This window comes from Juglans microcarpa x Juglans regia, chromosome 1D (assembly GCF_004785595.1).
Source record: "Juglans microcarpa x Juglans regia isolate MS1-56 chromosome 1D, Jm3101_v1.0, whole genome shotgun sequence".
Taxonomy (NCBI): Eukaryota; Viridiplantae; Streptophyta; class Magnoliopsida; order Fagales; family Juglandaceae; genus Juglans; species Juglans microcarpa x Juglans regia.
This window is the reverse complement of record NC_054594.1, coordinates 10,859,828-10,865,827: the sequence shown is the minus strand read 5'-3', so window position 1 is coordinate 10,865,827 and position 6,000 is coordinate 10,859,828.

The following is a 6,000-nucleotide window of genomic DNA, read 5'->3' as shown; positions in this document are numbered from 1 at the left end:
TCAAGATTCCCAAAAATCCCAAAATCCCAAAACCTAATCACAAAAATCCTAATATCACAAAATCCAATCATAGAAATCAAAATAGGCTACTGCTAGTATGTAATTAAAAAAAAAAAAAAAAAAAAAACCTTACTGTGGGCTGGGGGTAGATCGGCAGAGAGTTGAGAGAAGAAAGATTGTAAGCGACGAGGTCACAGACTCACGAGAGAGTTGAGAGACGAGAGAGTGAGATATAGGAGAGTTGGGAGTGAGAGACGATTACGAAAGAGTTGAGAGACGAGAGAGTGAGAAGCGGGAGACTTGAGAACTTGAGAGTGAGAGACAGAGAGAGAGAGCTGCGAGTCTGCGACTGATAGAGAGTGAGCCACCGAGCGGCGATAGAGAGAGCTTGCTGCGAGAGGCGAGAGCAGAGTGAGTGACTAAGAAGTGAGAGATGAAAGAGATGAAGGGCGCCGCTGCTGCTGAGTTCAGAACTCTGTGAAGGACAGAAGGAGATGAGTGTCTGAGTGATAGTGATGACTGATGAGTTCACTTTAGATTTTTTCAAACATATTAAAACGGCGCCGTTTGACATTTGCCCTTTACTATTTAATTAAAATTTAATTCTTTGAATCTTTTTAATGTGTTTTTTTTAAATGATAATTAAAATTTTTATATATTTCTAATACATTTAATAGACTATAGACTATAGTGATTTAATATAACTATTATTTATTAACTATATATATTTGTAATACATTTAATATACTAAAGTCAAATATTTTATATATTAGACTATATAATATGTATATATATATATATATATTTGAAATACATTTAATATACCATAGTCTAATAGTATTACTATTACCCTATTAGTATAGTTATATATTAGTATTAGTTATAACGATTTAGTATAACTATATTAGTATAACTATAGTCTATAGTCTATATTAAACTATTAGTATTAGACTATTTTAGTATAGCTAAATAATATATTAGACTATATAATAGTATTAATATTAGACTATTGGTATAGTTATAAGTTATAAGTTATATATTAGTATTAGTTATAAACTATATATTTAATATTAGTATTAGTTATAAACTTTTAGTAAAAACTTGTAGTATTAATTATAATTATAACTATAGTCATTAGTCTATATTAGACTATTAGTATTAGTTAATAGTTACAAACTTTTAGTGATTTAGTATTAAAATTTTATGTAATAATTTATAAATTATAATAAGAAATTATTTCATATATGATATTAGGAATATATATAATTATATATATTATATATAAATATTTCACATAAAAATTTATAATTATACATAATAAGTAAAACTTATATATATTAATTATTAATACATATATATATATATAATATTTTGTATAAAACTTATATATACAATAATATAAATATTATTTTTTTATATATATTTTTAATAAACCGGTCCGGTCCGGTCCGGAAAATCCCAAAACCGGAACCGACCGGTTCTCCCATTATAAGAACCGGTCCCCGACCGGACCGGTTTAAAACTGGCAAAACCGGTCCGGTCCGGTCCGGTCCTGACCGGTTTTCCTGTTTGAAATTACACCCCTACTCTTAATATATATATATATATATATATATATATATATATAATTACAAACAAGAGTATTGCTAGAAGTGTAAGTTGGTCGGTCCGGTCCGGTCCGAATGATGGATCGAAATTTTCATTTCATCATTTTTCTCGGACTGGACAGGTAGTTATTGGTCCGATCCGGTCTAATTCTTTATTTTTATTTTTTTCTTATTTTTTTCCCAATAAATTAATAAAAAATTATTTAAATTACTAAATTAAAATTAAGTAAATTATTAATGTGGATTAAATAACTAAGTCATTAAAAAAATATTTTATATGTTTAAGGAAAATAAATTAGATGAATATTATATAATTAATTTTACAATTATTATATAAAATAATATATAAAAAAAATATATTTAAAAATTAAAAATATATATTTTCTCAATTCAGTCAGTCCGGTCCAATCCGAGGAAACCCTACCCTAAGATCAGACCAAATGTTGTGAAATCCTTGGACCTAGACTGACTAGTTCAAGCTTCAGTCCGGTCCAATCCGTACTGGAACTGTCGATCTGGTCGATTTCTCCGGTCCAAACCGACCGACATTCACTCCTAAATATTGCTAGTGGGCCGCCCGCTAGTGTATTTATTTTTCTTCTTTCATTTTTTTTCCAATAATTTTTAACCTCTTTAATCATTAAGAAAAAAGAAATACACAATTTTATTAATAATCACTTCTTTAATTATTAAATAAAAAAGTAAAAAAATTGTGCGGTAACTTTGAGTGATAATTTTGAAGGGCTCCACTAATATTTTCCTTACAAACAAATGTGCAGGATGACGTTTACAAGTTACAACGTTGGGTTTATATTGCTCGAATCACTTGTTGGGTTTATATTCTTAAAGCTGTTTGAACGAACTATAATCTTAGGAAACCAAAAGGGGTGAACTACTATTCGAATTATTTATGAATTTGGTCAAACATTGTATTGTGAATATATGAACTCGATGTTATTTAAAATATTTTTCAAAACGATTGTGTATTCAAACTAGATTGCTAGGGGTGTAAAACAAATCGAAAAACCGGTCCAGACAGGCCCAAACGGGTCCGATTTTGGACCAATCCGATCCAGAATCGATTTTCGTAATGACCAAATAGGCTGGAACCGGTCCAGTTTCGATTTTAGGCTTTTTAGAATCGGACCGGACCGGTTCCATATAAGATATATTTTAAATTATTTTTTTAATATTATATATAATATTTTTTATATTATATATATTCTTAATATATAATAATATAAATTAATTTAAAAATAAACTGAAATTGATATATCACATCAATATTTTTTTTATCACTTAAAATCATATTAAAATTTTCAAAAAAATCCTAAATATCAAAAGATTTGAATTTATATACCAAAGTTGTAAATAAGATCACTAAAATATTATTTACCAAAAAATGAAAGAAAATCACTCAAATATTATTACCAAATTTTTATGACCTAATAAATTCTCAAAATATTCTTTTTAATAAGTATATAATACATTAGTAAATTAGTAATATTAATATACATTAGTATATAATGTATATTAATTATAATTTACATTTTATGGCCTAGCACTAATAGTCTAATACTATATTACTATTAGTAATATACTTTAAGTTTATATATAAATTAGTATATAAATCACTATACTAACTAATTACATATGAAATAATGATATAGTAATACTAATACTATCACTATAGTCTATCAATAATATAGCTATAATAAATTAAACTCACTATAACAAATACTAATATTTATACTAAGACTAATAGTTTAATATAGACTATAGTTATACTAATTGTCTAATATAGGTATACTAAATTACTGGTACGGGGGATCACCTAATAACCATGCAGAAGATACCAAAAGAAGTAGAAACGTCACACTTAGCAAATGACCTGAAGTGGTGCTAGAGGGTAAAACAACATTGGTTTAAACATAGAGATAGAAATACCAAGTTCTTTCACATGCAAGCAAGCCAAAGAAGAAAGACTAATGCATCAAGTGTGTCGAGGATCCACAGGGTAGAAATGTCACTGAACAGGTAGCAATTGATGATGTTTTCATTGGTTTTTTCTCCTCCCTCTTTACTACTTCTCTACCTACCAGCATGGACGAATGCCTATTTGCACTGGACACCACACTAGCAGTGGAGATGAAATCCTGGCTCATGAACCCTTTCACCCAAGAGGAAATTAAGGTTGCTATCTTCCAAATGAACCCCTTAGGTTCACCTGGACCTGATGGATTCCCAGCTCAACTCTACCAGAAGCACTTGGAGGTGATGTGAGAGGAAGTGTGCAAATATGTTCTCCAAGTCCTCAACCAAGTTGGCTCCTTAACTGAAGTAAATGATACTTACATCTCCCTCATCCCCAAAGTTAAAAATCCAAAGAAAGTTGTTGAATACAGGCCCATTAGTCTATGCAATGTAGTGTACAAGATTGTTTCTAAAACCATTGCCAATAGGCTGAAAGTCATCCTATCCAGGCTTATCTCATTAAACTAGAGTGCCTTTGTTCCTGGAAGACTCATTACAGATAATACACTAGTTGCATACGAGGTCCTTCACTCCATGAACTTAGGAATGAAAGGGAAAAAAGGTTCCATGGCTTTGAAACTAGATATGAGACAAGACCTTTGATAGAGTAGAATGGAGGTTTGTGGAAGCAATTATGACTAAAATGGAATTCCCTTCTCAATGGATCAATCTGATCCAAGCTTGCCTTACCTTAGTATCCTACTCAATCCTTGTTAATGGTGAGCCCCAAAAGAAGCTTTTGCCTTCTAGAGGACTTAGACAAGGGACCCTATATCCCCCAATCTCTTTATACTTTGTGTTGAAGTCCTTACATCATTATTGAACCAAGCTGAAAGATGTGGTGCCTTAACACTTGCCAAAATAGGAAAGGGCCCAATCATAGTGAATCATCTCTTCTTTACAGATGATAGTATTCTTTTTGTCAAGCTACTACTGAGCAACTCTTTTGTGCCTTCAACATTTTTGCCTTGTATGAAAAGGTCTCGGGACAGGCACTGAATAAATAAAAGTCTTATGTTTTCTTTAGCAAAAATACACAACAAGCCACACAACAACAGATCTTGGAAATGGCTGGAGTTAAATCATCTGGAACTTTGAGAGATACCTGGGGCTCCCTGCCTTGGTGGGCAGAGGCAAAATAGCAGCATTCCATTCTCTACTTGACAGAACCTGGGCTCGAGTGGCCAACAGGAAGACTAACTACCTCTCTGCTGCAGGAAAGGAAATTCTACTCAAAATAGTTCTCCTAGCTATACCTGTCTATACAATGGGAATGTTTTTGCTACTTGTTTCAATAACAAGAACGCTGAATCAAATGCTCAGGAAATTCTAGTGGGGCTATAGTGAGGATACCTCGAAGGTACAATGGGTCAATTGGAAACAATTAGCTACAACAAGGATTCGGGAGTTCTTGGCTTTAGAGATTTTAAAAGCTTTAATGTAGCGTTGCTCTCAAAGCAATGCTGGAGGATACAACAGAGCCCAAACAATCTGGTGTCCATGATCCTTAAACAGAAATATTTCAGCTAGCTGGATCTATTACAAGCTCAGTTAGGGTCAAGGCCTTCTCTTGCATGGAGAGGAATACATGCAAGGATCTCCTTACTAAAAAGAGGTCTCCTGTGGAGGGTAGGGAATGGTCCCAAAGTGAATATATGGAAAGATAAATGGATCCCATCATATCCCTCACACAAAGTCTAGGCACCTCGAGCTATTGATTGTTGGTGTGAAAACTGAGTGATCTTATTGATCCTCATATGAGAACATGGAAGCAACCAATTCTTCAAGATCTTTTATCTCAACAAGAGTGTGAAGCAATCCAAGCAGTTCCAACAAGCCTGAGTGGAAGATAAGACAGGTTGATTTGGTAGTTCATTAAGAATGGCATGTATACTGTGAAGAGTGGATATGTGATATCCCATATGATATGGACAAGATTATGTGGTGTATGAGATCCCACATTGCATGGGAAGGAGAAGTTCTTGCTCTTTATAAAGTTTCAATAAGACTCCAATTGTATCATTGACTAGTCCTTTTAGAGTATAGGCTATGTGGTTTAGGCCTTCCATTGGAGCGTTACAAATGGTATCAGAGCCTATCCCAACCAGAAATGTGGGACTTGAGCTGTGCCATCTACAATGGACAGGCCCGACGAGGACGTCAGAAATTTAAAGGGGGTAGATTGTGATATCCTATATGATATGGATAAGGGTATGTGGTGTATGAGATCCCACATTGCTTGGGAAGGAAAAGTTCTTACTCTTTATAAGGTTCCAATGAGACTCCAATTGTATCATTGACTAGTCATTGTGAAGTATAGGCCATGTGGTTTGGGCCTTCCATTGGAGCGTTACAGGAT